Below are 11,102 nucleotides of genomic sequence, written 5' to 3' on the forward strand. Positions count from 1 at the left end.
GACTTGTAGAGAACTTCATCAGGAGCGTCGTGGTAGCCTCAAATCTTCGATCCAGTGACTAACGAGGCCGGAAACGAAGAGAGAAAGGAGAGAGTGATGTAGGGAGAGAGAGGAGAGAGAGAGAGAGAGAGAGAGAGGAGCGTTAAATTGTGATAAAAATCCGGTCTTTAGCTATTTATAGGGTCAGATTCGTCGACGAGACACGTCACCTCGTCGACGAGTTTTTCATTAAATTCATCGACAAAGCCCTATATTCGTCAACGAAATTCAGAGCAGCCAAAAACCTCGCTCGGTATTTTCTCGTCGATGAATACCTGTATTCGTCGACAAATTTTCTTCTGCACTCGTCGACAAACCCCTGTATTCATTGACGAGTCCTGGCAATTTCCTAAAATTAAAATTATCTCCAAAATGCAATGTCATTCGTCTCTTCTTCTGTTTCTATTTCTATTTCTATTTCTCTCCCTTTTATTATTATTAAAATGCTATTATTCTTCGGGTCACTACATTTCATGTCCAAGATGTTACCTACCCAATCTGCGTTTGTATACCCTTCTACTCTCATGTAATCGTTCTTTGAGAACATAAGTCCTTTCCAAGGGACGACTTCAAGTATCTTAAAATCTGCATAACGGCACTCATATGGTTTAGTAACCTGAACTCGTAAATTAAATAAAGAAAAGGAGAAAGGAAAATTTTAAAGGTGGAAACAGCACGCATCGTTGACGAATCCCCTGTTTTCGTCGACGAAGGCCCTTCTGTGCTTCGTCGCCGAAATTTAGGCATCATCAACGAAGAAATACCAAGGGGGATTGCAGGTATATTGTTCATCGACGAAGGAAAAGGTTCGTTGACGAATGATCTCTTGCGATTCGTCAACGAAGGCATCATTTCGTCGACGAATTTGACTAGGTCAAGGGGGCTATAAAAAGAAAATTTTTTTTGCTTCTTCATTAAGAAAACTAAATCTCTCTCTCCCTCTCTCTCTTTGATCTCTCGTCGTTTGTTGTCTGTTCCAACGAACGGAAGTTACCATGAGGATCAGGGGGCGAATCTCTATAAGTCTAGTAGAGTGGATTCTTGAACTAGGGAAAAAGTTAGGGTTCAATTTTCAAGTTTTCAGTCCATTTCGGTTTTTGTTTCGAAAATAGGTAAGGGGATTAAGTTAATGCAGTATTCTAATGATTTTGAACCGATTGAAATATGATTTAAGTATGCATATTATGTTTTCAGTTATCCTTTTGAAAATCGAACATTCAAAATGAGCTTTTTTTCCTTTCAAACTTAGGATATATGATATGATATTTTGAGTAGAAATGAACGGTGGAACGCTCGGTTTGATCCTACAAACCATTTATACAGTGTCCCTCCTATTTGCCTATGGGTTATGTTTTAAATATGGAAAATTGTGTGGCAGGTGAATACTATTTTGAAAGTTATGGAAATACTAGAAATAAGAATGTTTATTAAATACTGAACTGTTTGAGAAATGCATGGATTTTTATGAGAAGGCCAAGGGCTAAGTTTTACCAAATGACAAAGGCCATAGTTTTATTCAGCGATTGAGAGCCGAGTTGTAACAAAGGGCCAAGGCCCGAGTTTGTATTAAACGACACAAGGCCAGGGTTTATAAAATGACAAACTTTATGCGAAATGAGTTTAAAGTACAGTTTTAATTACTTAAATTGCATGATATACTCTAGGCACCCTAAGGACCCAATTTTATATGAGCACGGTACCGTTGCTAAAAAGAGTTTCACCAGTTGACCGTGTGCACCCGCACTGTACTCGAGATTAGTGTTGGGTGGTCCAATCGATTGACCCAAGTAGAGGTGTTACCTTCCCTGGAAGTACATACCAAAAAGTGGTAAGGCAATCGAACCTGCAAGTGAGTTGCGGAAGCCTACAGACGTAAATAGCAAGGAGTGACTTGGTATAGGTTAATCCCCCAGGTTTTAGTCCAGCCTTCGGGCAGTACAACCTTGACCATGGGGGTTTATACATGGCGTTTATTTCCATGGACAGTTTTTTATGCATATCTGTATATTTATGTAAATGAGGTAATTGTTTTCAGTACTGATTTATACTATGAGAAATGAGCAATGAGTATACATACTATTTTCAGTTAAAAGAGATGTATGATTCTGTATACACTGAAACGCATGTTGACCACACATTGTTATTAGCTTAATCTTCCTTACTGAGAGGTGTCTCACCCCGTTATACAACATATCTTTTCAAGGAATCTAAGAGATCGAGTTTAGTAGAACCAGGGGATGGAGACTAGTATGGTTTTTGGGAGTGTCCACAAGAACTCAGATGTAAGTAGTTTATAGCCTCTGGGCTTGTATTTTGGTTGTATGGACCGAGTTAATTGATGTGTTAGCTTGAGATGTAATATGAGAATGGAAATATTGTGATGTATGTTGATGGTCAGACTCTGATAATAAATTATGGAGAATGTTTTATTTATTCCGTTGCATGTTTTATAATATGAGATGGTATTAGGTACCTAGAAGAAAATAAAATAGCACCCTGGGCCCATGAGGGGTTCGGGGCGTTACATATGATCTTTACACTAATAGTGCATAAACTGGCTTACAACACTTACTGCACAAGCAACATTAGGCCGCGTGTGAGAAAGATAAATAAGCTTGCCTACCAGTCTTTGGTACCTTCCATTGTCTGTTGGTACTTGATTAGGATATTCCCCAAGTTTGTGATTCGAAGTTATTGGAGTATCTTCAGGCTTACAATCTAATAATCCAACCTTTGTTAATAGATCTATAATTTATTTTCTTTGAGATAGAAATATACCTCGCTTTGATCTAGCAACTTCGATTCCCAGAAAGTATTTTAGTCCTCCTAGGTTTTTCATTTCAAACTCAGACGCCAACTGCTCTTGAAGTCTTGCTATCTCCTCTGAATCGTGTTTCCTGTGATGATCATATCATCTACACAGACTATTAGAGTAGTCAGTTTGCCCTATCTATGCTTCAAGAACAGAGTGTGATTAGAGTCACTTTGCTTGAATCCATACTTTTTCATTGCCATGCTGAATCTCCCAAACCAAGCGCGAGGCGAGTGTTTTAAGCCATATAGGGTTCTTCGTAATTTGCAAACAATGTTGCCTTCTGTTTTGGCTACATATCCTGAGGGGATGTCCATATATATCTCTTCTTCTAAATCACCATGTAAAAACGCATTCTTCACATCGAACTGATGCAAGGGCCAATCAAGATTTGCTGCAAGTGATAACAAAACTCTTACTGTATTTAGTTTGGCAATGGGTGATAAAGTCTCCTAATAGTCCACTTCGTATGTCTGCGTGAATCCCTTTGCTACAAGTCTCACCTTGTAATGCTCAAATGTTCCATCTGCCTTGTATTTGATCGAAAACACCCATTTGCACCCCATTGTTTTCTGTCCTTCAGGTATTGACTAGAATCCAGGTATTATTTTTCAACAATGCCTCCATCTCCTCCTTCATAACCTGGACCCACCTCAGGTTTTTCATTGCTTCTTTAACGTGCGTAAGAACTTGACATGAGGAGAGTTCGTCCGCGAAATCCATTAGAGGTTTGGGAAGCCTTTTTGTGGATACGTAGTTAGCAATCAGGTATTTTGACCTCAGGGTTTCCATGTTAGGAGAGTATCTATCTGATGGCTTGCCTCGATTATTCCTGTATGGTAACTCATAGTCCACAGGAGTATCATTAGTTATCAATGGTGTACTTGGAGTGTTTAGGGAACTTACCTTAGGAGTATCCTCAGGAGATGGGTCTGTGGATATTGTGGGTGAGGAGGGGGTACTACCGGTTGCTACTCACTGGTCTTTTCAATTACAGATGGTAGAACATCAGGTTCTGTGTAAACAATAGGTTATGTATGTTGTGGCTGCTGCTCACTAGTTTCTTCAATTAGAGATGGTAAAACACCAGGTTCTATGTCAACAATAGGTTCTATATCAGGTACAAAAACAATAGGCTCAAAAACAAACCTTAGCCAATTCAACTCTTTATTCTGAGGCTCCCTCTGAAGGGTAGAAGTGGATGTGGCAGGAGGGTAGAAAGTCTCTGATTCCAAGAAGGTGACATCCATCCTCACATAGGTACGATTATTTGACGGATCATAGCAGCGATATCCCTTTTGATGTAGGCAATACCCCATAAATAGACATTAGATTGCATAGGATCAAGTTTAGTGCATTGATTCTTGTGTAAATGAATGAAGGCAACACAACCAAATACTCGAGGCGAAAGCATTAAGGCCGTAGGTAGAGATATGACAGTGGATAGAGCCTGACGAGGAGTCTGGAACTCAAGAGCCTTAGAAAGCATATGATTAATAAGGTGAACCGTTGTAGTGACAGCATCGGCCCAAAAATGATTAGGTACATGAGCACCAAGAAGAATAGCCAGAGCAATCTCTAAAATATGTCGATTTTTCCCCTCGGCAATGCCATTTTGCTGTGGTGTTTGAGGACAAGTGGTTTCATGAATCAAGCCATGGTGACTGAAATAATTTTTAAAATCATGATGTACATATTTTCTACCATTATCAGATCTAAGTATGCGAATTGTAGCAGAAAACTAAGTTTTAACCATCTCATCAAATGAGCGAAAAATAGAGAAAACTTCATCCTTATTTTTCAACAGATACAACCATGTCATACGTGTAACGACCTGCCTATTTTTCCATATATGTATTTTTTTTTCCACATAATAACATATATAATAATCCTACTAAGATATCATAGTCGTAATCAACATGGACCCATGGGTATCAGGAATATATCTATCATACAACTCTGATACCTAAGCAGCAGGAAACATAAATTACATACATGCCATAAAAACACTAGAAACCATACCAGAGTTCTACTGAATCTGTCATTATATATACATATACATATATATATATATATATATATATATAGTCATCCACAAAATAAAGACCAAAAAGTATTTCTAGGGACTCAACCCAAAAATCCATATGACCCTAACTCATCCACTTACCCTACCGACAGGGTAACTCAAACCACTTCTACTACTGTGGGGCTCTATCCGCCCTCCTACTTGGATATCCTGAAATGTTTGTAATGCTGGGGTGAGACACCTCTCAGTAAGGGAGATAAACTAATATCAGTATGTGGCAACATGAGTATTTTTCATGATATACATATAAACGGTACATAATTCATAATTGGTATGAACAGTTGTATTGTATCTAAATAAAACATGATTTATTATAACATAACTTAACATACTAAATTTTTGTACTACAAAATTATCTTATATAATCATATCATACTTGAATTATTACCCAGGATAGATAATTAGTTAGCTATTGTCATGTCTTACCCCCCCTCCCCACATAACAGGGTTGTGCGGGCCGAAGGCGGGACCTAGCAATGGCTGGCCGAACATGCTAAGTCAAACATAGATGTGTAAGTATGATGGGCCTGTTCCACCTGTGTCGGACTGCTAAGGAAACTTCGATACTCCCATAAAGTCACATCGACTGTCATCTCCCACACTCTACATAAGATGTGTGGTAGTACTAACATATTCATAATCGTAAATATATAGTTACGGTACCGTACTTCATAAAACTAAACTAAACTATCCGGGTTCTGATAACATATAATACATTCCATAATAAACATAGTTGTATCATATTCCAGAGTAATATCTGATGTAAACATATTTTATGACTTCTTATGTAAAAACCCCAAAAAGATATATAAAAGATTAATAGAATGATTCCAAAAAAATTAATTAATTAATTAATTAAATTAAATTTAAATTTAAATTTAAATTTAAATTTAAATTTAAAAAAAATTAATTAAAAAAATTAATTAATTAAACGAATTTAAAAAGAAAAAAAGAAAAAAAATTAATTAATTAAAATTTATTTTTATTTTATTTATAAAATATATTATTATTATTATTATTTTATATGTATATGTTAACCACCTGAAGCTTCAAAGAAGCTTCAGGTGGATTCTGAATTTGATTTCACGCCCCCCCCCCCCCATCTTCTATCTTCTTCTTCTTTTATTCTTTTCTTTTCTCTGCTATTCTCCTGCAACTCTCTGAACTCTCTCTCTCTCCTCACGTTCTCTCTCCCTCTCTCCTCGATTTCATGACGGATTTTTGCCCGATCGAAAATTCAAAAATACCACTGGACTCCATTTGCCGCTGCCGTCATTTCTACCAGAGCGGATCGGTGGTAGGAGCGGCGTAAGCATATTCCCTGGGGTAAGCTATTTTTCTCTTTTTCTTTAATGTCTTGCAAAATATAAGCTCAATTGACGAACGGACACCACCACGAGAATCTAGGGATGATTCTCTATAAGTTTAGTGGGACGGAATTCTCGTGGGTGTGTCGGACCAAAACCCCAAATTTGGGGTGCGGCGATTATTAAGGGGCTTATTTTTAATTAGTTAGAATTAATTTAGAAATGCTAAAATATTAAGCATTTGGAACTGAAGTAGGATTTCTGAAATTTAGGGCCCAGGTGAGCGCCACAGGTGTAATTTTGGGACCCGCAGGCAAAATTCAGAAAATTAAGTGGGGATATTAAATAATAGTTTAAATATTAATTTGAGGTATATGGAGCTTAGGGAAGGCTAGATGAGTATTATTTTGGATAAATAGATTAATTAATCTGGGAAAAATGTAAATTACAGGAATTAAATTTCGGGCGCCAAGGGCGTGAAATTTTGGGTCCTAAGGAATTTCTCAATAGCCAGGTAAGGGAATAAACTAAAGCAGTAATTTTCCATGCAAATTATTATTGATTATGAGTAAATTTATTTTCAGAAAAGCATATGTTATATTGTGTATTACGAATGAAATGTACGATTGGGAAAATACTACTATGATAATTAAAATATATATATGTATGTACGAGGTGCTGAAAAATCACGATTTTAGAATATGAAATATGACTTTTAACAGCATATGTGTGGCATGAATATTATTTTATGTGAAATGTATTATGGTGTGAAAGATTTTACGGACAAAGCATGATTTCAGGTATTATGAAAATATGAATTATGTTCTGATGGTTTTGACGATTATATGATAAATGATGTATTTTTAGAATATATATACCTGAAACAATTTCGGCACGAGGCCGTATTTATGTTATTGGCGCGAGGCCATATATATTTATGTTATTGGCGCGAGGTCATATATTTATGTTATCGGCACGAGACCGTATTTATGTTATTGGCGCGAGGCCATATATTTATTTTTTCAGTACAAGGCCGTAAATACTATATATTCGGCACGAGGCCGTAATGATGTTATATATATGATCATGTATTATATGTTATCACCACCAGGATGTTAGTTTAGTTCAGTTCAGGGGCTCGGTACCGTAGCTATATGTGTAGATCAGATATCTACGTCAGATTAGTGCTAACCATCCCACGAGGGGATGGGAGATGGATAGTCGATATGGCTTTCAGTAGAGTGTGGACGTCCACCTGGCAGTCCGGACCAGGGTGTGGCGGGCTCATCGTACTTATAGACATATTTGATTCGGCAGTGGTCGGCCAGCCATTGTCGGGTCCCGCCTTCGAGCTGCACAACCCATCATGGGGGGTAATACATGACACCAGCTAACTATTCATCCTGGATTTGTTTTCAGTACTACAATTATAACAGATGATTTTATATATGTTATGATTTATTAACTGATGTGAAAATATATGTTTACCTAGTACGATATGATGATATTTATAGAATTATGAAATATACTGTATACGTACAAATGCATTAAATATTCATGTTGTCACACAGCTGTATTTAGTTTATTTTCCCTTACTGAGAAGTGTCTCACCCCCAAACTTAATTAATTTTTCAGGAGCCCCTAAGAGACCAGCGGGTCAAGACCGCCGTTGAGCTAGTGAGATTAACCTGTGATAAAGGCAAGATTTTGTAATAGCGTCAGAGTTATTTTGTGTTTGACCCTAGAGATATTTGGATGTATGTGAGGATGTATAAAATGCTCTGGTATTATGTTTTATGATTGGATGTTTGAGATTTTATGTTTACTGCTACTAGGTTTTCTGCTGTGTTTGATAGGTGTTCCCGCTACCCACGGGTTCGGGTTGACCATTTTATTTATTATGTGATATTTTATGTTAAGAAATTGAGGGACGTTACATCTTACATATCATACATAATCACGGCATCAACGCCGGCATAATTCATAATGTAAAAATCACGGCATTCACGTCGGTATAATTCATAATGTAATATTCATACATTCTTGCACTATTTAACATAATCTTAAAACATAGTTCCTGTACTATTTTTAAGGTTTTCTTGAAAACTACTATAACATACTTATCTAGGAAAACTCATAATATTTTAATATAACATAATTTTCATGGAAATACTATACTCATGCCACACAAATGTACGTAGTCTTATAAACTCGTAATTAATTCTGAAATCATATTTTCATATAAAATGTGTTAAAATCATTTCCATGTTCCACAGCAGTATTCTCAAATATAATTCTATATCATACATATTTTCCTCAAAATAAACGTTGTTTAATTCATAATAATTTCATGAAAAATACTGACTTAATTTATCCCCTTACCTGATTTACAGAAAAGCCCACAAAATATTCCAACCCCCACGCTCGTGTGTTCCCTAATTCAACACCCTGAAATTGCATTTTCCCTAATAAAACTTTAGTATTATTCTACCTAAAGCATTTTCCTCAGTCTAAAAATACTAAATACCCTATAAAACTTAAAATACCCAACTTACCTAGATTTTGGCATGGTGCCCAAGTTGGCCTAACCAATGAATTACTCCAGTAGATTTGAAAAGAATCTTCCCAAGAGTAGCGTAACGGCTTCTGATCTTCGAACCAGCGAAGGATGAAGCCAGAAACTTGGAGAGAAGGAGGGAGGAACGGGTTTAGAGAGAGAGAAAAGAATTTTGCGTGAAAATCTCGCTGAAAACCCGAATTTTGCATATTTATACAGGCGGATTCATCGACGAGACATGTCATCTCATCGACGAGTCCAGGAAGGAATTTCGTCGACGAACTCCTAACCCAATTCCTCGACGAATTTCAGGCTCTGCTATAACCTCTCTCAATACTTTTCCATCAACGAGACACGTGACTTCGTCGACGAAGTAAAGAAGGTGGTTCGTCAATGAAAAGAACAAATTCGTCAACGAACCCTACTTAATCTCCCATAAATTTATCCTTCTTCCCAATTATTTAATTATTAAAATTTTCTAGTCTTTACAATACGAGTGCAATCATCCACAAAAATCACAAACCACTAAACTCCAAACATAGTGGATTTGGGAGATGGACCCCAGATATTAGAGTGAATTAATTCAAAAGGAATCTAACTCTTATTAAAACTCAAGGGATAACTAACACGGTGGCTTTTAGCTAAGATGCATGTCTCGCATTTAAAATCCAAATCTGACAAACCTGAAAATAACGTAGGAAATACAAGTTTTAAATAGCCAAATGAAAGATGTCCCAACCGACGATGCCATGGCAAAATGTTTGCCTTATTTCGATCACTAGAGCTTCTCGTATGGTTAGCTCGACTGATACCAAAATCTTCCATATAGTAGAGCCCCCCTTTCTAATACCGCGCCCAATTTTCTCCTTAATGAGAATATCTTAAGAAGGCAGAAGGTAGAATAAATTAGAACAACACAATTTAAATCCTTCGTGACTTGGCTCACGGGCAATAATTTATGAGACAATGACGGTACAAAAAGGGTATTTTGGTTAAGGAGAGGGTTGGTGAGCCTTTTACCAAGGAAATGTCCGCATTAGCATTAGAAATGCTAGTACGCCGAGGAGAGGATCGTTCGGAAAAATCACTTGCATCATACGTCATGTGGTCTGTTGCCCCTGAATCAAGAATCCAACCGTCATACGATGCAGTGGTATTGGTCCCGAGAAAAACCATACCTGTATCCAAATCAACTGTTGCTACCGGAATAAGTGACAACTAGGGCTCAGCTGAGGCTATTGCGGCCTTGCCCGTGCCTTTGCTGCATTTTTGCTTTCTCCAACATCATTCCCGTTCCCACCCTGTCACCTCTTGGCTTGTAATTCATGCCACCAATCCGGGCAGCCATGCAGTTTGAAGCATGTGTCTCGGGTATGCTTTGAATTTCCACAATGAGAGCATTTCATGTCATTAGATGGGCCCTTTGGCTTATGAACTAAGTTGAGTTCTCCATTTAATGATAGAAAGTTGGCTGGAGTGGAGGGCCCCTATTTGAGGCTTCGTGAAGCCAACACCGCCCCAGCCGTCTCTTCTCCATCATTGGCTGTCATCACCGCTTGGCGCACAACTTCTCTGCGAACATGCGCATACACCTGTTCCACTATGGGAAATGGCTTAAGCTACAACACATCACTTCTAATATTATCAAGTTTATCATCCAACCCATCAAGAAAAGTATATACCCGATCCTCCTGCAGCATATTGTTAAAATATTGGATATCTGCTGGACAATGCATTAGATTGGGACGACGGAAATCAATCTCCTGTCATAGACCTTGGATATCGTTGTAGTACTTCTCCAGAGAGCCATTGCCCTGCCTGAGTCGCGCCACTCGCCGCCGGAGTTCATAAACTTGGGTTGCATCTCTTCCATTGAAGTACGTGGTTGCAATTGCATCCCAAACTTGTTTTGTCGTTGGGAACCGAATGAAATTGCCTATAAGGTATGGATCCATCGAACCAATCAACTAGCCCTTCACAGTTGCATTCTCAGTCCTCCACCTACAGAAGGAGGGTCTGTTGTTGACGGTTGAGGGAGATCGCCGTTGATGTAGCCGAGTTTATCCTTGCCCAAGACATACATCTCGATGACTTGTGACCAGAGGGCGTAATTCGTGCCGTCCAGCTTGATGCCAATTGGTGCAATTGTAGAGTCGGTGGTTGGAATGGATGTCGGAGCTTTACTAAAAGCTTCTGTCATCCTTGTCGTCAGTTCGGATATTATGGAGGTAGGGATTGGAGATTCACCCGAGTGCTCACCCAAGTGAGGATCTGTATCTGCCATGTGAAAAGAGATTGAGC

The sequence above is a fragment of the Malania oleifera genome, chromosome 9 (genome assembly GCF_029873635.1).
Source record: "Malania oleifera isolate guangnan ecotype guangnan chromosome 9, ASM2987363v1, whole genome shotgun sequence".
Taxonomy (NCBI): Eukaryota; Viridiplantae; Streptophyta; class Magnoliopsida; order Santalales; family Ximeniaceae; genus Malania; species Malania oleifera.